General features: G+C 52.0%; 1 protein-coding gene across 2 annotated transcripts in view; it reads right to left on the bottom strand.

The window, feature by feature from the left end:
* MYT1L (myelin transcription factor 1 like) overlaps window positions 1–26639 on the bottom strand; it is a 197139-nt gene extending 170500 nt beyond the window's left edge. For both annotated transcript variants that reach the window (XM_030311735.1, XM_030311737.1), the window contains exon 1: window positions 26501–26639. The gene's annotated coding sequence lies outside the window, so the exon portion shown is untranslated. The remainder of the gene's footprint in view (window positions 1–26500) is intronic.
* Window positions 26640–26902: the final 263 nt, after the last annotated feature.

The following is a 26902-nucleotide window of genomic DNA, read 5'->3' as shown; positions in this document are numbered from 1 at the left end:
CACCGGTACTCTGGCTCTTCCAACATGGGGTGTCGGGTTTGATGGGAAGGAGGAGACGGGTGGCCGAGTGAGAAGCAGTGAGGATGTTTCCAGACCAAGGGCAGGCCCAGGGGGAGACCCAGGTGTCGGCAAAGGGGCCACAGGCAGGCAGGCAGGAAGTGCCTCAGGGGATCCTGCTGCCACAGACGGGCTCTCGGTTTTATTCTGACCTCGGCAGGGACTTTTCAATGGGCTTGGAGCGCTGGGGGCAAGTCGTCCAGAAAATTTTTCATTGGGCCGGCCCCTGAGCCTGGCCTTCTGTGTTCTCTGGAAACCAGAGAGTGGGGAGCGAGGGCACACGCACGCTGTCTTGGGAAACGGGCCCCGTCCCTGCCTGAGACCCGCAGAGATGGCGCCACTTGGAGGGGACACGGGACATGTGCTGAAGCGTAGGTATGTGGAGCCCCCACCAGGACCAGGACTCCGTGTCGGTGCAGAGCGGGGACCGCGACAGTGAGTCCCAGCTCCAGAGACGCTCCAGGTCTGTTCGGCACGGACCAGGCCCCCCTCAGGGCTGAGTGTGTGCACCCCAGACCTCCCGCAGACGCCTCTGGCCCAGGGTACTGCGCGTACGGGGAACACAACCTCACGATACTGGTGACCGAGGGTCTCGCTTTGCCGTGGCCCCCAGCACACGTCTGCTGACAATGTGTCGGGTTCCTTCCAAGTCTACGGAGGCGTTTCGCGGGGACAGGCTGGGGTCCTTCTGTTGCGCAGTCGCATAAGTGCACCTGTCCCGCCCTGCGAGCACACCTACCTCCAGGTGCTCTGACAAACTAGTTTAAGCTCTCAGTTGCTTAACAGCTTCTCATATAAATTTAAATGCCCTTTATCTTATAGGGTGGTAGCTTTTCTTTGTCAGATGCAGAGTTCCGTAGCAGTAATTTTGAATGGTTTTTAAATAAAAAGAATCACAGGTTCGGCCAGGTACAAGATGAGGGAATGCGAGAGATATTTCAATTTTTCTTTTCCTCTTGTGAATGTGTTGGAACGTCTCTGGGGTCAAGATTATGTACAAGATGTTGATGTATAAGGTTAACCTTCATCCTGATTTATCCATCCAAAAATATCATTTTTCAGCTGCAGGCTCGACATGGCCAAATTGGTTAAGTGTGATAGGAGATGATCATCCACCCACGTGTGACCAAAATGACAGGGACATTTCATCTTAAAGGATTGCTCCTGCTGAGAATTGATTCAAGTACTCGGGGGTTACTGCCTCCAAAGTCAGTCGCATCCGGGGTTCACTGATGTGGCTCAGGACTGGGTAATTTTCTCCACCGTTTAGAAAAGAGACAGCGTCCACGGTCATTGTTGGAATAGCCTCCTGTACGACCAAAGGAGCATTATCAACATTCCTGCGAATGTTGTGTTTCACTAGCCTAATTGTTAAGGGCTGAATTGCATCTCTCAAAAATTCACATGTGGAGGTGCTAACCCAGGACTTCAGAATGTGACCTTATCCGGAAATAGAGTCACTGCACACAAAATGAGTGAAGATGGGGTCGTACATAACAGGGTGGGCCTCGACCCGCCGTCACTGGTGTTCTTACAGAAGGGGGACACTTGGACACGTGCACAGGCGGGGGGATGCTTTGTGGCCCTTCGGCGGAGATCAGTGACGCCTCCGCAGGCCGGCAGACCCCAGAAGCTGGGGACGGGCTGGAGCAGAGCATCCCTCATGGCCTCTGGACCTGCCCCACCGACGGCTTGCCCTGGGACGTGGTCTTTCACCCACAGACTGTGGGACTGTGAGCCCCTGTCCCCTCTCAGGGACACCCCAGCCCGTGGGGTGAACACCACCTACTGGGCCGAGGCCTGGCGTCCTCCTCACTGCACCACTGGATCTCATTTCACGGCCCCCGATGGCCTCTTTTGGGCAATTCACTTGGATGGCATTGAAGGCCAAAGGTCATGGCCACACATGCAAGGTGAGGCCAGTCACTCTGGTTCAGCCTTCCTGGCCGAGGGGCCTTTTAGGCAAATGTCAACCTGCTCTATTCTCTTCACACGGGGAGAGAAACTAACTGTCCAGTTGTCTGTGGGAAATGGGATGTGATGCATGAATGGAGACTGGTTGGGGTATCACTGCTCAGGCTTCCTTGTCACCAGCCCCTCATGACCCGAACGGGAACTGACGTGGCTGCGGTTGGAACCCAGAATTAAGATAAATGAGGCGATTTAGTGTTCTGGCCTCCGTAATAAGTCCGGAGTATCTGAAGGAGGACACAGGAGGCAGGCACGGGATTCCAGTCATGGTCAAGGGCTAGAAGGAGACTAGAAAGCGAGCCGGCCTCTCATACCTCGCCCGAGGTGGGGGGACGGGGTGCTTGCCCCCAGCTGGGAGAGGAAAGAGGGGGAGAAAGGAGGAGGCAGCAGGGCCAAGGTGGCCCGGGCTTGTGCTCTGGGGGCTCCAGGCTGCCGGACGTCAGCGGCCTCATCCCAACACGGGCGGCCGACCTCACCACGGTTGTGCACACGACTGCCATTAAGACGCGGGGAGCCTCGCCAAGGGCCCCTGCATATTGCCTGTGGGTGGGTTGTCCAAGGTGCGGCTGGACTCCATGCCAGACCTGCGTGGGCGATCCGTGCCCGGCTTCCCCGATTCCGGCCCTGGTGCGAACCCCTCCCCAGCAAGGGTGTGGAAGGGAGGGTCCCAGCAGAGGAGACACCCGCCCTTGCCGCCTTCACGATCTGCAGACCTGGTGCGCCGTCTCCTGTGCTGACTGCGCGGGGGTCTGTTCCACGTGTCAAGCCGCGGCGGGCGAGGACCAGGGAGTTGGAGGGGAAGGAACATACACGGGCCACCCGAGCGGGGCGGGGCCCCTTCAGGCGTTCCCGTCTTGGACGATCTCATCTGGGATCTAGAGAAGCATGCAGACTCTCGGTAGCACACTCCTTCGGCGCAAGCGTTAAAATCAACACGGGATGCGTTTCCTGGGGTGAGATTTTCCTTTGAAGAAAAATATAAATCGGTGATGAGATCGGATATGATTCACGGCGTTAGGTACTTTTGGAATCGCCTGATTTTATTTTATTATTATTATTTTAATGTTTATTTATTTTTGACGGCGGTGGGGGAGGCAGAGAGAGAGGGAGACACAGAATTGGAAGCAGGCTCCAGGCTCCGAGCCGTCAGCACAGAGCCCGACGCGGGGCTCGAACTCACGGACCGTGAGATCGTGACCTGAGCTGAAGTCGGATGCTTAACCAACCAAGCCACCCAGGCGCCCCCCCAAAAAATTTTTTTTTTAACATTTATTTATTTTTGGGACAGAGAGAGACAGAGCATGAACGGGGGAGGGGCAGAGAGAGAGGGAGACACAGAATCGGAAGCAGGCTCCAGGCTCCGAGCCGTCAGCACAGAGCCCGACGCGGGGCCCGAACTCACAAACCGCGAGATCGTGACCTGAGCCGAAGTCGGACGATTAACCGACTGAGCCACCCAGGCAGCCCTGGAATTGCCTGATTTTAAAGTTCCTCAATGAAAAAAAAAAGATTCAGGGTAAAAACGATCTTGCCAGCCTGCTTTCTTTATATCCGGAAAACTTGGACTCTCTTCTGAGAAGATATTTTACATTGATTTTGAAATACTTCCCTCAAAGCAAATGCCAATTTCAAGTAATTCTGAAGGTATTCGTCCTGACTACAGTCTTCTTCTGTCTTCTTTCTCCCTTCCGCCTCCACTCCAACGACAACATCTTCCGAATCCAGGAGGGCTTCCCGGTGCAGCGTCTGACGTGCCTGGACCTTTCATCGCTCTGGAAGCCTCTTCCCGATTTTCACGCGGCACTGTTCCCCAAACCAGGGTGCGCCCAGGGTTCCGAGCGGGCCGTGGTGGTCTTCGAGCCCCGCACACGCTTCGCTTTTATCTGTAGTTCAACCAGTCGTGGAGCGTTACCGCCAAGACCGCTGCTCCCTCACACCTCCTGAACGTCAGGCGTCGTTTCTCCAGCCAGACGCCAGTGGTGCCCCGGCCCGTGCTCCTGCCGCCAGCCGCCCACCGGGGACCCTGCCTCGGACCCGTGACGCCCGTCCGGCCACGCTGTCAGCACCGTGCCCGCCTCGTCCCCCCTCTCCCCGCTCTTTCTGGCAGGTTCTCAGTCGGTACAAGGCTCAGAAGCCCTTCCACGGCGGCTCCGACACGACCCGCGCCTTCCTGTCCCCACTGCCCCTGCCCGCGTCGGGGCCGCGTGTCAGAGCCTCTGCGGCCTCCCTACGGGCTGAGCCGTCCTGAGCCGTCCTGAGCACCCGCGGTTTTTCCGCCTGGAAATCTTTCATTTTTAGAGTCTCATCTGGAAACCGAACACGTAAGATGGATGGGAACTGGGACACCCGGGGTGACGTGGGGGGACGGGCTCCCGACTCGGCCGCTGTGGCCTTGGAAGCCCTGGGCTCAGCAGAGTGCAGCTGGGCACAGGTCACAAACGCTCCAGATCCTGGGTGGTCCCCCCAGGCTGACACATAGCGCTCCCCACCCGGGGTCCACCCGCGCGCGGCCAGCTTCCCCGGCTGCAGGGTGCCCCCCGCACCAGCGGCTGCCTTGTGTTCACCCGGCACAGTGTCTCACAGAAACGTGCAGAATGGTGGTTACCGAACTGAAGTCGCTTAAAACCCAGCACACGTAAGAAACATCTAGGCTGGTTCTTGTGTAAAAAAGACACAGATAACTTGAAAGATCACCAGTGTGATTTTCCTCATCAACTCGAAAAGTCTGGGGGAGTTTTGGGCTCTTCTGAGAAAAGCTGCCAGGTTGTTTGCGACAGAGCAATAAATATGCTCCGGCCGTCCTGAGCGCGTGGGGAGCGCGGGCTCCCCGGTGCACGAACCCTCACCTGGGGGCTGCAGTGGGACATTAGCATACATTTACATACATTTACATGTAACATTCCTGGCACCCTCAGCTCCCAAACCTGCACTCTGGATAAATTTTTTAAAAAGGCAGTGTGACCTATGGCAATTATATTCCAGCCCAACATTCAGAACAAGACGCACGAAGCGAAACAAAGGCCTAAGACAACCAGTTACGCGCCTGATTAGGATAAAGACGGGCGGAGCCTCAGCGAGAAACGGAAAACCAGACAGAGAGCCGAAGTCTGAACGGGCTTTCCAGAAGCAGCCGGCACGCGCCTGCGCCCTCACCGTCCTCGCTGGTTTCAGAGACGCTTCTGGCTCCGCGCTGAGCGGGGCTCCGCGTTACGAGTTCCCCGTTTGGTCTCCAGCTTCATCACCGCACCGAAACCGTGGGCTGGGTCCCACTGCCCCACTGGACCCGTCCCCTGCCTGTTTGAACAAACATCTGTTGAGGCTCCTCTGGGTGTGACATGACATCACGTCTGTTTCTACCGTTGTCCCCACGAGGGTCTGGAGACGGTCTGCTGGTCTTGGGTCCACGCCTGCCTGCACCAGAGGGGTGTGGAGAGGCTCGGAGAGCACGGCACGAGGCTGCCGACCAGGCAGCAGACGGAGGGCATGGGCTGCAAGGCCCTTAGGTGGGCTGAGGGGTCCTGACCGGGACACCCCCCGCAGCCACTGGAAGCCCGGTGCGCATGGCCTCCCAGGGCTGGTTCTGGAGACCAGTTTTTCTCCCTGAGCCAGGGCTCGGGGCGGGGAGGGGGGGGGCCCTCTGCCGACTACCGACGCTCGCCGCCACCTGGCTCCTGAGGCCGGGACGTGCAGAGGACCCCTGTGTCCTTGCTGGTGGCACTCAGCTAGAATGTTCTTGAGTGCCGCCCTAGCCCTGCTGCTGGCCGGCCCCTCAAGGCCAGCAGTGGTGGGTTTTTGGGAACCAGCTCCACTGACACCTTGCGGGAGACAGAGTCAGCCTGTCCATGAAGCGGTTTTCACTGAGGGTGAGTGGTCAAGTCGTGGCCGGCACGGCAGAGAGAACAATGAGCCGGAGGCAGACAGAGAACAGGGCACATCCGTGTCGTCACGTGCCCGACGACGCTCGCCGTCTCCAGGGAAGGGGCTGAAGCTGCAGGGGCGGGGGGTGGCAGAAGGGAGATTACATGGGGGTTGAATCTCCAGACCTGTCTGAGACCTTTCAGGGGTGTTCACCCCAGCACTGCGCAAGGCGCCTCCGTGGGGCAGGCGGGCATCTACCCGATTCAGGGGACTCGGCAGCTGGACAGGCAGAGCGGGGCCGCACGGGGCCAGCCCCCAGCTGGGGTCAACGGGTGCAGCGTCACTCAGTTCAGCTTAGCAGCACCGGACAGACACAACACAGTGTCCCCGGTATAGCCTAGAAGAGGTCTACGCTTGCCATGGACTCCGGCATCTGTTGGGGTGCTTCTGCATCGTTGGGAGTAAATTACCAAAAGGGTAATTAAATAATGGGAAGTTTGGCCGGTGCAAAGTTAGGAAAGCGCATGACAAGTAACAAAACGTCTCCAAGAGCAGGGGGCAGCCCGGAGAGGGCAGATTTCGTGTCCGCTCTACACGTGAGGGGATTGTTTAATTGAAGAGATACCTGGTTATAGCAAGAAAACGAGCGCATCATGGCTCCAAATATTGCTCTTGTAACATCAAGATTAGACTTTGTAGGGGCACCTGGGGGGCTCAGTCGGTTGAATGCCCGACTTCAGCTCAGGTCATGATCTCACGGTCTGTGGGTTTGAGTCCCGCGTCCTGAGCTGTCAGCACAGAGCCCGGAGCATGCTTCCGATTCTGTCTCCCTCCCTCAATCTGCCCCTACCGGCTTGTACTCTGTCTCTGTCTCTCTCTCTCAAAAATAAATACACATAAAAAAAATGATTAGACTTTGTTGGGAGACACGGTTACTAACCTTGACTTTGTTAAGGGAAACTTCCTTCTTTGGCTCCCCACCTTTTACTGGGAATCGTCTGTGAGTGGTGGGCCAAGGCCGGCTACGAGGACACAGGATGGAGCCCTCAAACCTTCAAGGATCCTGCAGTCTAATGGAATAGACCAAAACCAAACTGCCAGCCAACCATGTTTAAGGGGCAGAGAAGAGGCCCTTTTCTGGCACTCGAGCCAGAAAAAATGGGGCTTACATGTCAGGGAAGCACTTGAAAAGGAGGGTGATTAATTTTTTTTTTTTAATGAGACTCTTGGAGCTGCAGTTTTCTTTTTTTTTTTTTTTTAATTTTTTTTTTTCAACGTTTATTTATTTTTGGGACAGAGAGAGACAGAGCATGAACGGGGGAGGGGCAGAGAGAGAGGGAGACACAGAATCGGAAACAGGCTCCAGGCTCCGAGCCATCAGCCCAGAGCCTGACGAGGGGCTCGAACTCACGAACCGCGAGATCGTGACCTGGCTGAAGTCGGACGCTTAACCGACTGCACCACCCAGGCGCCCCTGCAGTTTTCTTATCTATAAAATGAAATACGAGAACAGACGCTCCTCAAAATTCTTTCCAACTAATGTTCTAGAGTTAAAAAGAAACCTTCTAGATGTTCAACAAATCAGAGCAACGGACTCTTCTAAATATGCCAGAAAGAGAAAGGTAACTTGTATTGACGTGTAATGACACGGGCAATCACTCCTACTTTAGGCTCAAGTGGCCGGTAGATTGCATTGCTGACTGACCTATACGTGCCTGTGTCCGTGCACACACACGTGTTATTGCTTGGCTGAAACAGCTCTCCATGCGTGGTATGATTTGGAATTGGAAATATGTTTGTGCACATAAAATAACCCAGGCCCCGTTTCATTAAAAATAAATCTAACGTTATCTTCAAAATTCCTAACTGAAGAATTTGCACACAGTTGAGAACATTGTTGGCATAAGTCAATTGTTCGTGTGTCCATGTGTGTTGACCAGATATGTATTTTTATGTCTAAGATGATACGAACATAAACATACGCACGGCCACCATGATTGAGTTGTTTTAAGCTAATGTTTCACCGATGTTCATTTGCATATTTCATAATTTAAGTTCGTCACTCCTTTTCCTGTAAGACAACGGTTGGCAAGAACCAATTATAATCTGGTAGAGTGCCTGTTACAGCAATGATTGGCTAATGTACAATTTAGCATGTTTTCAAGTATACAGATTCGTATTTTGTGTCTGAAGCATTGATTCTTACCTACCATTCATTTGCTCACTCATCCATGCATTCTTTTGCTCTGTAAATACAAATTGAACGCCTACTAATTGCAGGCTGTTGTCCTAGATGCTAAAGATTCACAAAATGAGGGGCGCCTGAGTGGCTCAGTCGGTTGAGCGTCTGACTTCGGCTCAGGTCATGATTTCACAGTCCGTGAGTTCGAGCCTCACGTTGGGCTCTGTGCTGACGGCTTGGAGCCTGGAGCCTGCTTCCGATTCTGTGTCTCCCTCTCTCTCTGCTCCTCCCCCACTCGAGCTCTCTCTCTCAAAAATAAACAAAAATGAAAAAAAAAAGATTCACAAAATGAATAGGAGAAAGCAAATGACTTAACTATAACTTAAAAAAGTGTGAGTCTTTAAGATATTTTACTTTTAGCTTCATTAGGCATGTATTTGTAAGCTGAATGTATATCCTTAGAAATTATGCAGGCCTCACAAATGTAGATTGCTTCTGGAGTATACTGAGGTAACATTTCATTAATTTGGAAAAATCTCCTCAAAAGTATAGTGTGATTTATATATCATTTTAGGTATATATTTGATAAGCTTTAAGATATGCCTGTTTTGACTTTCAAATTTTTTTTAATATTTATTTTATATTTGAGAGAGAGAGAGAGAGAGAGCATGAGAAGGGGAGGGGCAGAGAGAGAGGGCGACACAGAATCCAAAGCAGGCTCCAGGCCCTGAGCTGTCAGCACAGAGCCCGACGCGCGGCTCGAACCCACAAACTGTGAGATCACGACCTAAGCCGAGTCGGACACTTAACCGACTGAGCCACCCAGGTGCCCCTGTTCTGACTTCTAATCAGAATGACTGTTCAATATGGTGCTTATGTGTGCTTGGTTTAATCGTTTTTCACTTACATCAGATTAAGTCCATCTTACATGCTGATAAAAGCATTAGTTTTTAACATCTCGCATCATGAGGACATAGTTACTTCTTAAATATCTCGTACACGTACTAAGTACTTGTGTGACTTAGTTTTTAAATTGTGTATGTTTCATCACCGACTCGAATAAAAGCATGTCTACTAATTTCCAGCAAAACAACCCTTTCACTTTAGAAATTAAAATTTATTTTTCCATAAATTTGAGAGACCTGGCCTGTCAATATCACTGAACTCTGGGACACCTCGGACCTCTAGGACTGTCCGATGTCCTGATGACATCATGTCTGATGCCCTGATGATGTCACGGTAGCTATGACACCAACACGGAACAACAGGCAAACATCACGAAGCGTGGCATCAGGGAGACGCGTTCAAGACTGAGGGTCACACTGGACCCAGTTAGTCGCCTCTTTCAGAGCTCCTGGGAGAGACGGCGCACTCGAGAGACTGAGTGCATCGCCCATGGCCCCATGTCATGACAGCCACGGAGGCACTGGCAGGAAGGCCGGCCACCAGGTACCCTGCAGCGGCCCAGCCTTGGCCCAAGGACGCGGAGCTGTGGACGCGGCTCTGTTCACGGTGCTCCTGCCCGATAGGCATTTGGACATCGAGGGGAAAAGAACCTCGTGTTTCAATATTCGCAGAGAGCATCAGAGATTAGCGTTAAAAAAAATCCAGGTTTGCACCTTGCTAAAGAAACTGCTTTTCATCATATTCTGATAGGGATGGTCCATAGTAGGGAGACTACTACACAAACCATCCAAGGAGGCGATTCACCGCCCTGCTGGTTTGTCCCCCATTCCAAACGGTTTCAAGAACACGGTGATTTGATCGTTCCCAGGTGGTGTCACTTTGTGTCCTGGACGTTCTGTTTCCAGGAGCTTCTCCTGGCAGCTGAGTACCACACGGTGTCCCATCGCGTTTCAGTCCACCGTCTCATGGCGGTGACAGGAGGGTGTTTGCCACGGACAGGTACACATGCTGGCATTCCCAGAACCTAAGCGGTGGACACACGCAGGGTGAGGGTCTGGGTCTGCTCTGGGTTCTCAGGGAAGTGACTTCATGACTGGAGAGAAGTCATTAAATTTCTTGTATTTCAGGGGCGCCTGGGTGGCTCGGTTGGTTAGACGTCTGACTCTTCGTTTTGGCTTAGGTCACTATCTCCTGGTTCGTGAGTTCAAGCCCCACATCGGGCACTGGAGCCTGCCTGGGACTCTCTCTCTCTTTGCCCCTCCCATGCTCGCTCTCTCTCTGTCTCTCTCAAAGTAAATAAGTAAACTTAAAAAAAACAAATCTCTCGTATTTTAAAACTGCAACAGAAGGATTCAATGATTCTGAAGTTCTCGAACTGTGGTTTCCAACTCAAAGAAGCCCCGAGGGGAGATTAGCTCAGACCAGGGCATTGGTATCAGCACAACTCAGATGTTCAGATCGACGCTGAACGTTACGTCCAGCCTCCACAAGTACCCGGAATGGGACTCCTGACTCCTGCGCACAGTCTCTACCCCCCGAGGCTTCTTGTGCGTGGAGGGGAGCCCCCCCCGGAGCGTTGCCCACGTCAGAAACATGGGAGCTGGCCTCAGTTACTCGCTTGCTCTCAGGAACCCACGTCAGCACGTCCTCACGGTCCATCTCCACGAGGCATCTCACACCACGTTTCCTTCATCAGGACTGACTAGTCCAAGCCACGTCACCTGTCACCTAACGAAGGCAGCGCTTCCCACATGGCTTCTCCATCGCCACCGCGGCCTCGAACAGTCAAGTCCACAATGTGTGTAAGAACCAAACTTAAGACACAAATGTGTTCCCAGCACTATCTTGTTTGAAACCCATTGGTCGTTTTCCCATCGTGCCTCATCTTCAGACTCCTCGTGGTGGCCATGGGCTCTCTGGGGAAACAGCTCCTTCCTTTTAGGTCTCATTTTGTTCCATGTTGTCCTGCAGCCCCTCAGCTCCAGCAACAGTGTCTTACTTTGGTTCTATCAGCCCAGCTCAGTTCTGTCGCGGGGTCTCTGCTGTTCCCTCTGCTGAAACATTCTCCCCACACTTTTCCTGGCACCAACCCTTCCACCTCAAGCCTCGGCTTAACTGCTTTTTCCTGGGAGAGGCGTTTCCGAGTCACCACACGGGGAATATGCCTGCCTTTGCCCCCAGAACGAGACACCTTCTGCAACTTGTAGCCATTTTACGTGTCCACGTGTGGATATGATCCCTATCTGTATGCTCTGTGGCTGCTGGGACCAGGCCTGTCCCCATTGCCTCCACCACGTGGCACAGAGCGTGGCCAGAAGTGCTCTGGTGAGACCGAAGGCAGCTTTTCTCCGCTTACAGTGATGGCCCTCTTGCCCGGCATGGCAGTCGCTGGGCTCGGGCGGTACAAATTACTGGTGGGAGCCCCTAATCACTATGCACCTCTCGTGCCCTAGCATTGATTCTGCACGGCCTCAAAGAGCAATTATTTTGTGTGACTGTCTTGTCTCCTTGTTAGGTTAGAAACGCTCACTCCTGGGTCAGGCCTTGGTGGACTGTGAGATGCACGCGGGTCTAGCGTGGCCATTCGGACGGGGAATGTTTACAGGGAATGGGATTAGGGGAGTGTTTCCCGGTTGAACGATGCTACTTCCTGGCACGCACACGTCTTGGGGGAATGTGAGAGTTGCCTGCACTAAGATTCACTTTTTAGGAAGCATGACCCTTTTCATGACCTATCATCCCACCACAACTGAACTCAATGGGCAGACTTCTGAGATGCCTCTTAAGTCTAAGATTACACTGTAGAAACCTAAAGTGTGTCCTTAGCGGAGCAGAATCTCCCGCGTTCGGGGGTGACCGTTACCGTTCTCGCTCTAGGGAATGGGATCCCCATCCGACCAAAGGTTGCAGGTAGGCCCTTGGAGTCCTGCCTGCTCCGGCTTCCTCTCCACCACGGGCCTGCTTCCCTGATTCCACAATGGCCGTCGATGCCCAGTGTGTATCTCCATTTGCCTGTTTCTGTCCACCCTTCCGACCGCCATTGTCAGGGTGCCATACTTATCTGTCTGTGTCCCAGAGTATGTCCTCGTTGTTCCCGCCACAAAGACACCTCCTTCGGGTCAACTCTCCATGCTGTGGTCATGAGTCACACACATGGCCGTGGTCCTTGTCTGCCTCCGTGTCTCCGGTCCATTCTCACGGCCCTCAGAGCAAAATCCGAGCTCCCGACACGTGCAGAGTGGTGGGGAGGCCCAGCTCGCTCTGCACAGGACACGCCGTCGCACTGAATCACAGCTCCCTGGTTTCTGCTCGTCTCCTGCCCGCACTGGCCCTCGCGGTCTCCAAACCTCTCTTAGCTACCCCATCCTCATTTGGGGCTGACACTCAGGTATCACCATTTGCACCTCTCCCTGGGCCCGTCCTCACCTGTGTGCCTGTTACGACCACAAGTATTGTGACGTCAGTCGTCTCCCAGCCACCCTGCCGACACCAGGCTCTGCAACAAGCCAGCTCCCGACTTTCCGGGTCTCACCCTTCCCCACATCCCAGTGCCCAGAGACCGCCAGCAAGCACTGTTGGACGTGTCGGACCTCAGTGGGCACAGCTTTCCTGGTGCTGAGACGTAGGGGTCGTGCGGCCCCATAGGGCGCACGTCTCCCCCACACATACCGCGGCGTCAGCCCTGACTATATCACAACGGCCATTCGGTACAATTCTGTGCCCGACCTTTGTGTATTCTACGACAGACTCCCGGTAAATACGTCGTCAACTCATCAGAATCTCCATTCTCTAACTTATGGGACGGAGAGCTTACCATCGGAAGGAAGGTTCAAGATGGAGTTTCTGAACGGGGGATGTGTGAACTCTTACGGGAGAGCCGACGAGTGAGGACTGTGGACCTAGATGCGGGCCTCCACCCGGGTCTGCTATAGCCGTCCCGCTGGCCCTGCTCACGGTGCCGGGCCCGGGAGTCCCTCGGGGGTGCCGGTTGGTGTTGTCGGGCGTGCAGAACAAGGCAGGCTTTCCTGGGGGGTGACTGCAGGCGTGGGGGTGTGAGAAGGACTGAGCAGAGCTGCTGTTGGCACCCCGGCCGAGGAGAGACATGCATGTGAAGACACAGAGTGGAGAGCCAGCCAGCAGAGGAAGAGAGGGACAAACCCAGGCATGTGTGTGTGAGAAACAGAGCTACGGGCAGGTTTGGGCCACACCTCTGCCTGCAGGGGCCGCTCTGCTGTACGCGGATGAGGCCTGGGGCCACGGGTCCGTGTTTCCATTGCAGCCCCATATCGTTCATCCTGGTCCCTGGGTTTAATGAGCCTTGTCGGCCGGTATGTTCAGGGACCAGGGGTCCAGGCCCCAAGTGACGGTCTGTCCTTGTCCCTCCGGGTCCTCGGTGAGTGAGTGACTTTGCAGGGGCGCATCTAGCTTGTCCGGCCACACGTCCTCAGGGACACGTGGGGGCTGGACTCTGGGGCGGGAGGGTTGGTGGAGGGATGCCGGAGGTGAAGCCCACGGAGGACCCGTCGACACCGCGGGCCCCGCGCGGCCCGTCTTCCCTTGGGTGCGCGTGCCTGGAGCAGGAGACAGCTTTGCCAGACTCCGGGGCATCCCTCTGCCCCAGAGCTGAGCTGCGCATTTATAATATGGAGCTGTGTGTGTTCAGGCAGGAAAATTAATTAAAAGTGAATTTGTTATTTACATTTTCAAATTCTGGAAGGAACTTAAGACACATTCTTGCAGAGTCGCTTGGCCTCCTTTCAGAGAGAATTAGAAAGATGTGACACTTATTTGGGGAAAATACTGATATTCTCTCATGTTCTGTCAGCTCCTGAAGAGTGAACCCCTCCGGGGGGCTGGTCAATGGGGGCGGGTATCTGCAGCTGTTAAGTGAGAGTGTTCCTTCTGAGGGAGGGGTATCGTCTCTTTTACGTTCAACTTCAACATACGTCTCTTTTACGATCAACTTCAGGTCCGAAAGCGCTCAGTGACGGGCTGATGATCTCTGCTGAGCACCCCCACACGACCGAGCATTTAGAAAGGGGAAAACGGACACAGCCAAATAGGACAAAAGGAGAAACAAGATAAATCACGGCGAAGGAGAACCTAGTATTGATTGTCCCGCCTTCTCTGGAGAGACATGTTCGCTTGTAAAGACGTATTATCTAAAAACGCAAGCTACCTGAGGTTTTATCCTATGAAAGTTGACACCGTAGGTGAGCATAGAAATCTCCTGCCCCTGCATCAATCATTCTGTTGCTGGCCTTTTTAATCAAATTAAAGCTTTGAGGAAAGTAGGAATTAAGGTCAGTCACGTGGCATAAACCTGTCATTGCTGGGGCCGATGCAGGCCGTGGAGACACCCATCTGGGTTTGGTTGGGGCCGCCGCACACGCAGCATGACCTGTTACCATCGGGGAGGAGCCTGTGTGGGGCCCGGTCTTGCTCCCGTGGCGCCCGGACGGCCCTGCAGGCAGTGTGTCACCCGAATCCACTGAAAATCGGATCATGCTGTAGCCACCTTCTTCTGCTGAATGTTTCCTCGACCAAACACGAGAAAAGCCCACACAGCCCCTCATGCTCTGAGCAGAGTTGGGGTGTCCTCACTGCCCGGCCCCGGGTCATTGTCACGGCCTCTCGGGAAGCCGGCGAGGGCTCCCGGCACGGGCGAGGTGTGGCTCAGACGCCCGTCACGCGAGCTGGGTCCCGCCGGCGTGGCTCACGACGACCGCCTTCCCGCCTGTGACCGCGCACGTGGGACCTCGGGGCTCGAGGCTTCTCTGGCCACGAACACAGCTCCGTACTCATTCTCTCCCTCCAGACGTCTTACCAAACAGCCTTCCGTTACGTCACCCGCATTTTCAGGTTCTGTTTTCACGACGGTGACGCTACAGCTGTGCCTTGGCCCTGAATAGCACTGACAGGGCAAACGGTTTAAAATAACCCGTGTGATGCAGGTGACGTCTTATTAAGCAGTTAAATGAGTTTTGTGCTCCAAACTGCAATGTCATATATATTACGTTTACTCCCACTGGCTCGTGTATTTTCTCAGGAGCCTTGTTCTAATAGATTATCTGCGATCAATGCTGAATTACAGTGGGGGTCCGTGGAATTGCTGTCATCTGTCCATCGCCACCACCGGCAGAAAGAAGAGGGCCCGGGGACCACACAGAGCGGGCCGCCCGGCTCCTGACGTGGGCGCCCGAGGTCGGCACCGCTGTGGACCTGCCCTCAGTGTCTGTGCCCGTGGAGCTCAGGTTCTGGGGTCACCCCCTGACCGCCGACGTCCCCGTTCTGCCGCACCCCTCTCTCCTCCTGCTGGAGACCATCGGTGGCGTCCTCTGGCTTTGGGCCGGCAGCTGCAAACTCCCGTCCCCTGTGCGCTCCTCACAGGTCTCCTGCCCGCCTCCCCTCCGTGGCAACAGAGTCTTTGGGCACTGCACTTTGGTGGCCCTCACGTGGCAGCCAAAGGGACATGTCCTCCACCCCCCTCCGCACTCCCTGAGTCCCCGCAAGGCCCTGCGGTTGGGTCTCAGCTGGTCCAAGACAGAGACTCCTGGTGTCACCGAAGCCCAGGGCTCTCAGCACGTCCTGCCTGGTGACATCCCCCGTGACTTCCGCACCAGGTCACGGACCCCCAGGCCGGCGTCTGGCCCAGCTGCTCCCTCTTGTCCTTCGGTCCCGCACCCACTTTGGCACCTCGGGTCTTTCTGGCTCCGTCCCTCTGCTGCTGGGGTGCGCATGATGTGGCCTCATGCAGGCCCTTGGCCTCCGCCAAACAGCAGCCCCGCCTCCCTTCGGGCGCGGACACACCAGAGACATCACAGGGCAGGCACCGCCTCCCGCTCTGCGAAGCTGCCCAGCTGGTCTCTCCTCGCACTATCCCCCCCGGCAAAGCCTAACCCCAGTCTGGCCCCTCTGTGCCCCCCGCTGTACCCCGCCTCGGAGCACAGCTGACATGGCCTCACGGGGTCTCTGGTGATGCAGGCTCCTCCGCGGCCCCGAGCCCTCTTCCCTTCTCCCGCTCACGTCCCCTCCACACCCCATCCCTTCCCTCCTTAAGTTCAGGGACGACCCTCCTCTCTCCTCAAGGAAACAGACACGATTAGAAAATGCTACTTGAGCTCTTACAACATCTCTGTCCTGTCATTGTCATGAATCCCTGGGGGGGCGGGGGCGCTGTCCCTGCTCCTGTTAGAGGTCAGCAGTCCCTTCTCTCGTCAGGGCCATCCCTCCAGGAAGCCTCCTTCACTCCCCTGCATCCTGCCCTTTCCTTCCTCACCCACCGTCCGGAAAGGTGAGGGCAGGATCTGTGTCCCGCTCGGTCACAACTCCGGCCCCAGGACAAGGCCGTCCCTTCACGGGTGCTCTGTCACGTGTGCCGAACGGACGGACGTGTGGTGGGGGACACACAGCCATCCAACTATCCCCACAGTAGCCCAAGTGACCATCAGTTTAAAAAATCAGCTCTATCAAAAAGACTGTACGAATTGAACCACAGGAGAATTTGATTACAGAGGAGGACACAGTTTTCATCATTTTGCTTACAATGAGACTGATTCCATCAAATGGATCTTTTTTTCTGAAAAAACTGGGTAATGAAGGAAAAAGCTCGGGAAGGCACCTTTCTTCACTGAGGTGTTGCTTTCCTGGATCAAACTGTTCAAGTTCCTGTTTCGTGACCCCTCTCCTCTGTGACTGTCCGTCCGTCCGTCTTCTGCTCGTCTCACGCACACACTGGTCCTTGTGACATGTCACTGTGTGGGGCACCTGCACGCGGATGGTGCTAATGCGACGTCTGCTGTCACTATGCTATTGGAGTCACGGGGACGAGGTCACTGTCGCCCACAGTCGTGACTCACCATCAGAGCGGGATGATCCTGAAGTTATCACGGTCAACTTTTTTTTTAACATTTATTTATTTTTGAGACAGAGAGAGACAGCGCATGAACGGGGGAGGGGCAGAGAGAGAGGGAGACACAGAATCGGACGCAGGCTCCGGGCTCCGAGCCATCAGCACAGAGCCCGACGCGGGGCTCGAACTCACGGACCGCGAATTCATGACCCGAGCCGGAGTCGGACACTCAACTGACTGAGCCACCCAGGCGCCCCCATCATGGTCAACTTTTATCAGCAGCCATGCACGTGCACGCTGGCGTATGAACACGGCCAGACCCTGCCTCCCGCCGGCCGCGGCCTGACCCCCAGCCCAGGGGCCCGAGGCCCTGAACACACCACCACATGGTGGGCACGTGGCAGGTGCTCGGAACACCTGGTAACAGGAAAGTATCCGACTGGTTCCTGAAAACTGCTGGTACCCCCCGTTCAGACGCAAGGTGAGTCAGGGTCTCAGGTGCCCCCAGAGACAGCCGGCCCCAGTTCTTCTGCAGTCCTCGCTTCGCCATCACAAATAGACCCACACTTCACGGGCCTGAGGACGGGACGGCCCTCGAGCGACTTGGCCGAGGGCAGCCTTCCTGCCCCTGGACACAGTCCTCGCTTCACAGACAGGCCGGCGCTTTAAAAAGCACCAGTATCCGTAGTCACTTTAGGAATAATTCAGTGCACAACAAGGACTCCCTGTCCCCATCCCTCTACCCCCTGCCTCTATTTTGGGATGCAAGCCGCGTTGTCACGGAGCAGAATGACACTCGCAGCAGGTACAACTGACACGTGGAAATACGCTGGATCGGCCACGCTAATTGGATCTCTGATGGGCACAAGGAGGAGGTGTTGCAACATGTGAGCTCAGAGCCCTGTTCACGGTCCATTTCCGTGTAAATGAAGAGTGCCAGCCGCCTAAGTGCAAGGCACGCGGTAGCACACCGGAGCTGGCCCCAGACTGGAGGAGGGAAGCCTTGAGCCAGAGAACCCACAGAGGCTGCGAGGAAGCTGGCTTTTTCTTACCTTCCGCGTGTAAGATTTATGCAGGCGACTCCCGTTAGCACTAATGAGAGCTGCGCATGTAAATCTCCCATGAAACGATGGGAGATGAGCCTCATCCATCACTGTGCGGGTGTTACAGCGTCTGGGGCCGGTTTCTAGCCGGCAGGCCGGCTGGCGGGAGAGATCGTGCCCGAAAGTGCTGGTGTGGCGGCCTCGGGGGGCTGGGGGAAGGCGCCCGCACGGCAGCGCAGGGGCGAAGGCTGGGTCTGCGAGCGCTGGGAACGACGCCGAGGCCGCCCTCCACGCCACCCGCGTGCTCGTGACCCAGAGTCCGAGAAGGGTGAGACCGAGAGCCCCCTCCACGTGGGTGGGTTCTCTCCCCCCACCTCTGCTCATGCTTACACTTGCTCCTGGGCGTGCGGGGGAGTGCTGTGAACGAGTTCCCCGCAACTGCCCCCTTCTCCCTGTCCCTGCTCACGTGGTTGCACCGTGCACACGTCAGAAGTGAGGCAGACTGGCCCTTTTCCACATAAGGCCCACGTTTTCTTGCCACGGTGCTTTTGCTCATGCTGGCGGACATCCTGTCTCTACTACTCTCACATTTATTGAATTGTCAGCATCTCTGGGACACCTTCTCCTTCCAAGAGCCTCGCCTGTCTCTGAGTTGGGTACGGACATTACCCTACGCTCCCCTTTCCCGTGACTGCGTCCCTGTCCACTTGGAGCCTTTCGCGGAGCCACCCGAGCCCTGTGGGAGTGTCAGCTCCTCCAGCCACGGCCGTCTGGCATCTCTTTGGGACACTTTGCAGGTTCTACACGGCAGTGCGGGCACAGTTTAAAGAGGAACACACGTGTACGTGGGACAACGTTCTTCCTCCCCACAGAGGTGCGTCCTAAACACGCTCCCAAATCTACTGGTGGCAGCACTCTCCACACCTGCGTTTGTACCCTGCGATTTTTCACTTCACAACATACGTTGGGCTAAGTCCACGTAAGCCCCCGCCTTTAAGAATATTAATTCATACTGTTCTGTCGCGTAAATATATCATAATTTATTTAATCGGCGTTTTGTGGGCGAGTAAAGAGCTCCTTCCCCGAATCGTCCTCCCACAGATAGGTCCGCAACGTGCGTCATAAGGTAATCAACTCTCCTAAAATGCTCACTGTGCGACACACGCCATTTAATTCATCCAGTCCTTCCCCAGCCGTCTAAGGTAGACGTCGGGTTCCTGACGCACCCAAGAGGGAGGCGAGGCCTGCAGAGCCCGCAGAGCTCGTCGGAGCTCCTGGAGCCGGTCGGGGGCCAGGAGAGGCGCCCGCGGGGGCCGTGCTCACGGACCGCAACTCCACGCACACACGTTGCTCGTGCGTCTGAGCATCCACGCGCGAGCCTCTGCACTCGCTAACACGAAGGCACGTCCTTCCTAAGCTTTGGAGATACAGTGATACCGCGAGTCGTCGTTTAGGGCTCCTGCTCTTCGTCTCTGCCGCCGGTAACCTGCGGGAGGGTCGCGGGTCGAGAGGCCAGCAGTGTTGTGACGCTGTGACTCGGCGGCGAATTTACGATGCTAATGCGGCTGAGCCCCTTTCCTAGTATAAAAGCTGCTGTGTCCTCTCTGAGATATCTTCCCAGATCCGCGGTCCTTGTTTTGCTTAATATTTTGTTAAATGTAACATGCCAGTGAGTCGCCGTCTGCCCGCGTCTGCCATATTCTAATGGGTTGTTTCCTGTGTGTTTGTTTGGTTTATTAACGCAACACGAAAACAATTCATGCCCTAGAATTTCCATATTTTAGAAGCGATTTTGATGAGGGAAGATTTATTCATTTAACTTCTATATTATCTCTGTGTAAATTTAACACCCCTTTCACGACTGGAATATGTTATTCATTATGCTTTAGCAAATGTCTACTAATTTCCAGCCATGAATTTTACATTGGATTTAAATTGCTCATGAAAGCTACCAATGAGATAAGGGCTAACGTGATTTTTATCCTGGTCAAATTAGAACGAGTCTACAAGGCAAAGGAAGATGATATGCCCAAGGATAATTGTATTTCCTCCCAAAGAGGAAAAAGAAGGACGAGTACCTCCGATGGCCACTCTAGAACCTAACGTGTAGTTCCATCAACAGTGTCCTCTAGGATCGAGGAGGGAGACCCCACCTCGCTAACAACAGTATCCTCAGGCAGAAAAACTGTACAAGACTCGGGGTATTGAGTCATTACAAGTTTCCACCGTTTGGAAGGAAATTTAAAAGCTCAACACACCGCTTCTTTCTGATAACGCAGCTTTGGCTCAGTACACACAGAAGGAGCTGTTGACATTAGCAGACAAGGGGTTTAATTATGAGAAGCGTCACTGGAAGGCGCCCCTCGTTATTTAGGCGGAATGTGCTTCTCCAGACACACTAACGGCAGATCTTTGTAACTAAGACGGCACACGATCTTTTTGTCACACAAAAATTAAGGCCAAGGGAAGGACATCAAGTATTATTAAGGAAGAGATATAAAATAGGAACCGAAGTCAGTCTTAAAGCACCAGAACAAAATCGCCCACCAAGGTGCCAGGGCACACACTGCTTATGAGACGCAGAGTGTTAGCAGATCATTGCGGTTTCTGTCACCACGGGTATTTGCGAAGGTCCCTGCAGTGAGGTGTGGGGCCTCCTGGGGACACCGTGCAGTGTGTCGGACCCTGGACCGGAAGCTTCCGTAAGGCACAGGCCACAACACGGGTCCGAATACTGTACGCGCAGCACCTGCTCTCGTGGTGTTTCTGCTTTTGGGGTTTTTTTTTTTTTTGAGAATTTTGTGATATACAGCCTGATGTTCCAAACAGTTGGTACCGGTGAGCACAGGGACAGTGTCAGCACACTCCACTAGTGTTTCCCTCATTCCCCCAAGCTCGTAGAATGGTTTGAGAGGTCAGGACCTGCAGCAGCCCCAGCGGCGTCGCTGATGAGAACGCTGTGCTCTCTCCCGGCATCTCTGGGCTTGGAAGGCACCTAGTTCACTCCCAGGGTAGAAAGCAGCAGGAAAGCGTTCTCCATCTCTGATGCTCGTGTGCGGGAAACCCAAGTCGTCCCAAGGTGTCCGTGGACCTGTGGGGCGTTAAGGCATTGCTGGGACCCCCTAATCTCATCACACACAGTGAACAAGGAGTTCATGGAAGGTGGCCCCGCGGCTGACCTCCCCTCACGGCCTGGGCCCTCCAGCGCAAAGAGAGCTCCTCTCTGGTGATCGCTCCCCCCGCCTGCCAGGTGGACCCGGGCTGACTGAAGCCCTTTGTGATAGATGCTTGCCCCTAGATCTGAGTCCCTCAGTGATCTACGGTCCCACATGACCTTGCCTACTTCCCAACCTTGCTTCAATCAAAACGCCCACTGACTGAAGGTGATTGTTCTCTGTTGGGAAGAAAGAAACCTCATGATTTGCAGTTTCTGTCACACTGCGGGGGAAGGAAAGCAGGTGTCAGCAGTTTGTATCCTACTTTCCAAGAGAGTGGTGGTCCACGGCTTTGATACCAATGATGAAAAATGCGTATTTCTACTCTTTCCTGAGCTAAATTCCAGAAAAACCAAAGCTCAAGCACCTTCGTTTAGTTTTTACTATCCACAAGATCTCGTAGCATCACATTTAACAAATATTGTTAAAATGGGGAGTAACGAAAGTCACGAGAATTATTTAAGCAATGTGCATGAATTGTCGTGAAAACAGTCGGAAGGCACCATGTCATGAGTTAGAGCTGATCCTTGACGAAGCATGACTCAGATTATGTGGTTGTTTTCTGGGGAAGCATGTCTGACAGCGGTGAACTGAAGTCATATTAGCAACGTCCTACCGTGAGGCACAACAGGGTGATCGAGTAGCAACACACGGCAGTTTTGCAAATTCTTGGCGTGTATGCATACACACAGGGTGCGATGTGTATACACATAACACATTGTGCCTGGATGTGGGATAGACACCAGAATGACATGTGTAATATCTGCCTAGGCTTTGGAGACAGGACAGAGACAGGCCCCAGTAAAGAATGTTGGTGGGGAAGTTAAATACCTACCCAGGTCTGAATTCCATCTGTGCCACTTACTAACTGCAGAAGTTATTTAACGTCTCTGCACAGTAGTTTCTTCTGATATAAATCATGGGCAAGAATATGGATAAGAACGGTAACAACTCTGTAGGGTCCTTTGAGGACTAAAATGGCCCACGTTGAGTAGCACTCGGTACATACTGGAGACTTCATATATATTTAGCTACAGTTATCATCACTTGTAGTTTACATTACTTTCATGTAATCCAACTCATTTGATTTAACCCTTTATCCTTATTTCACAGAAAAAGAAAGATTTGATGTGATCTGCCCAAAGGCATTCAAATGGTTATTGGCAGTGCTAGGATGAAGCCTAATGGTATTTGTCAGTTGTTTTAAATAAATTCGTTTCAATGGGTCAAAGAACACAGATTTATAAAGTTTGAACTATTTCAGCAGATTCTTCCTTCTGGATACACAATACACTTTTCTTTAAAATAGTCGCCATTCAGAACACAATTCACGACGTTTTTTGGGAAACAGATATTGATTTTATTTTAAGTAAAGTCTTTAGCATGGAAATTGGATGCAGGGTGTGATTTTCTCTTTGGGTCTAGTTCAGAGGAAATTGGATTTCCTAGAGTGCCAGCTGCAGAGACGCCACAGGTGTTCATGGCTCAGCAATCACAGTGGCTAATTGGGACACAGTAGGACAAAAAAATTGCCCTAAATCTAAATCTTGTTCTATGGCACTTTCATTTTTCCCATAGGAGCAAGCCCCAAAGTCCTTCTTCACTGGGGATGCTAAAGGAAGCTAGCTGCCGGGACAGGAGATATGGCGCATGGAGGGGCAGTGGCGGAATCACAGGTAAGGAAGGATAGCCTCTGCTTAGCAAGGGCGGTTGGTCCCAGGGTCCTTCCACCTGAGTTTTTCCAACAAAGAGTAGGATCAACAAAAGAATAATCCTGAGAACCTGTAGTTCAAAGAGCTGTACAGCTGCTCGTTAAACTAGAATCTGCTCAGTTGAGTACAATAAAGTTGGGTGCTAGAGGTGGGAAGAGTGGTGGGCAGATGACAGACAGCAGTGGTCAGTCTCTAGGGTTGAGAGCAAGAAGGCATATCCTTAGAGTGGACCACTCTATACCCTCCCTCTGAACGGGAAGGGAGATACACCACATCTCATTGCCTCTCTCGTGGACCACACAAATCGTACAGCACGCAGACTTGTTTTACGAACACCAAACACAAGTCACCAGGAGTGAAGAAGCCCTTTTGTCCTAATATGTTGCTGTGCATACCAAGTGACCCATACCCATATCTGTGCCTTGATCCCACCTCTGGGTTTTGTATTTTTCCACCATGTAGCAAAGCCACTCCTATATTTGCACATTTATTGAGCTAACCTTTGAAGACCCAGGTCTGGGGTCACCTCCTCTAGAAAGACATCCTTGGGCTCTCTGGTCAGAATTAAAATCTCTTCCAGACCTCGTAAATCATCTCACCTCGACCTTGTCAACTCGACAGGAGGTGACCGAGTGCCACACAGGGTTCAGGGCAGGTGGGTGCTCTGGAGGGCAGAAGGAAGCCAGGTGCTTGCATGGTTGAGGAAGCACTGTGCGGTCTGGTCTCACAGGTCTCACCACGCCTTATGTTGGTTCCATATCTGAACTCTTGGAGGACTATGACCATGCCTCCCTCATTTTTGTACCTCCAGAGACCAGAGGGATTCCCAGCACAAACTGGGTACTCAACAGTGTTAGAAATGAGGAACTGATGAAAACATGGATTAACACACACTTGTTCCTTCCTTGGTACCTGTGCCAGGGAAGCGTGGTTGGAAACAAAGCCTTTTCTTGGAGTAATTTTTTGTCTTATCCTATTCTAATGCTAACTTGGCAATATTTTTATTCAGCTTGGAAATAGGCTTGGATTAAACATTGAAGTGTAAAGGCTACTTGGAATTAGTGATTCATGTTAAATCTGGATTTCTTAACAAAATTCCCTTCTCTCCCCTTGTAGACCAGGTACCCTCTTGGCCACTTAATAATGTCATCCTAGGATGGATACTTAAGTTCACTAATCTTCCCTTTACTGGCCTTTAAAATGGGAAGAATAATCACTTAGACTTGGGGACTTTGGGAGGAATTCAGGGCTTGCCCAGGGCTGGTGTTCAGCATACGGCTCAGGCTCATGGTTTACAGGCTTCCACCCCGGGGTGGGGGTGTGGTGGTGTGAAAATGACACCGAAGAACCCAGTGCTTCTCCCATCGTTAATAGTGACTGTCGTCTTGGATGATGCCTCATGATATCTAAGTTTCTGTATCTCTTATGGTCTTATTATGAACAAAGAACTCTTGAATGCCGGACAAGCTTGCCTTCGATGGCAGATTGTGTGGAACATTCCATGACATTAGTGGCTTTCCACTACAAAGTAACTGCTAAGGGGAAAAAGCCTGTGAAATGTGGAGTTTTAATAAATTAAACAGAACCGTATCTTCATCCTCCGCAAAGATTTTTTATTAAATGTTGTATTTAATGTTCTTTGTAAATCCTCGTGGCTCACCTGACCAGCCTCCAAAAAAATAGTAATAAAATCTGAATTTTTTTCAAAGTGGAAAAAAGAATTTTTAAAGATAATGGTACATGCTGAAATGGGATATGGAAATCTACTACTAAAAAGGATGAAAACCCCCATTTCTTTCTGATTAAGATACTTAGCCATATGATCTACAGATTCAATGGAATCCCTGTCAAAATCCCAATATCATTTTTTGCAGAAATAGGTCCATCCTAAAATTCATATGGCATCTAAAGGGATTCCCAAATAGCCAAACAATCTTGAAAAAGAACAAATTCAAGGTTTCATACTTTTTGATTTCAAAACATACTACAAAACTACAGTAACCAATCAGATGCTTGTAAAAAAATATAGACACATAGAAATAGAATAGGAAAGAGAGCCAGAAAAACTCCCCCCATATGTGGTCAAATGGTTTGACAAGGGAGCCAAGATCATTCAGTGAGGAGAGGACAGTGTTTTCAACAAATGGTGCCGGGAAAACAGGCTATCCACATGCAAAAGAGTGAAGTTGGATCCCCAAGTTACAGCACAACAAAAATTGACTCAAAATGGAATCCGAGCCTAAACAGAAGAGTCAAAACTCCTCAGCCCTTAGAAGAAAATGCAAGGGAAAACCTTTATGAAATTGGAGTCTGCAATGATTTCTTAGAAATGACGCAAAAGGGACACACAAATGGCCGCCGAGCACAGGAAAAGGTCATTAGCAAAATGCAAATGTAAACCACACTGAAGTACCACTTTCCACCCGTGACGATAGCTCTTCTTAAACAAATAGACAACCCAGAAAACAGAAAATAACAAGTGTTGGCAAGGGTGTGGCGAAATGGGAACCCTGTGGGTTGTTGGTGGGAATGTAAAATGGCGCAGCCACTGTGGAAGCCAATAGGGTGGCTTCTTAAAAAATTAAAAATCGAGCTACCGTATTACCCAGCAACTCCACTTATGGGTATTGACCCAGGAAAACTGAGAGCAGAGGGACTCAGATATTTGCACACGCGTGTTCTCAGCAGCATTATTCACAATGGTCAAAAGATGGAAACAACCTGCGTATCCACCTATGGACAAACAGGTGAACAAATTGTGGTCCGTCCATATGATGGAATATGATTCAGCCCTAAAAAGGAAGAAAATTCTGACACCTGCTACCACAGGGAGCTTGAAGCTTGAAGACGTGCTCCGTGAAACAAGCCAGACACAAAAAGACAAATCCTGTGTAATTCCACTTGTATGAGGTCCCTCCAAAAGTCAAATTCACACAGACAGAAAGTGGATGGTGGGTGCCAGGGGCTTGGGGGAGAGGTTGGGGAGCAAGGGCTTAACGGACATGGGGTTTCAGTTTGGGATATGAAAAAGTTCTGCGCACGGGTGTGCTGATGGCTGCACAGCTTTGTAAATGTATTTAATGCCACTGACCTGCACACTTAAAAACAGATGAAACGGTAAATTTATGTTATATGCATTTTACCACAATTTAAAAAAATTCTTGAAAAGCAAACTCAGCCACAACCTGAAATTTTGTCAGGAACATGGCTCTCAATGTCCACAGTGGCACCGAGGAGAGGTTTGTCAACAGCAATTGACAGCAATCTATAAAAAGGCCTTGGGCAATGCAGATTAGGCCCTAATTAAAGACATGTTTATTTTACTTAAAGATAAAATGTCCCCCGAATAGAACTGATAGTGGAAATACAGATCTGATTTCAAAAAAAGCTTTACACCAAGGAATCTCTGTACAACTGCCAAAGAGTGACCAGACCCGTCAATGTGGCTATGAAATTATTTGGGGGTTAATGTTGTAGTCGAATAACAGGAGACCCTCTGAGTCTATGTTTAGTAATAGATGATAAATTTTGACTTTAAATGGAGCTTGCTTGTTAAAGTTAATGGACATTATGGTCTTTAGTAAATAAAAAACCCTTCCATTTACAAGCCTATCTTTATGCTTTTTCAAAGTAAGATGGTTTAAGATAAATATATAAAACATTTTGCTCCATGTAGGTCGTAAAGTATGACATAGAACCGGTACCTTTATGTGGCTTCTTGGACAGCCATACGTCTGTGGCACCGACCAGAACCTTTCTTGACCCGATGTGGTTGATAATTTCAGAGACACAAACAGTTGATTGGATTCGATAACTACATTTTTTCCTTCTTCCAGATGTAGTCACTCTAGAGGAGAATAAAAGGCAGAGAAATGAGGTTGACATACATAATGAAAGAAAAATCCTACCTGAGGGATATAATTATCAGGGAGGTTTGCTTGTTTATAACGCACTTAAAGGGAAAGGGATGAGAGTAACCAGGCCAAGTGCGCAGACACAGGATTTGTCGCGAGTGGGGACAGCGGATGGGACCACCTACTATCACGAGCGAGTAATCTATTTTATTTTACTTTATTTTTTGAGAGAGAGAGAGAAAAACGTGAATG

This window comes from Lynx canadensis, chromosome A3 (assembly GCF_007474595.2).
Source record: "Lynx canadensis isolate LIC74 chromosome A3, mLynCan4.pri.v2, whole genome shotgun sequence".
Classification (NCBI taxonomy): Eukaryota; Metazoa; Chordata; class Mammalia; order Carnivora; family Felidae; genus Lynx; species Lynx canadensis.
Note: the sequence above shows the minus strand (reverse complement) of the source record. Positions and strands in the feature narration are given on the sequence as shown.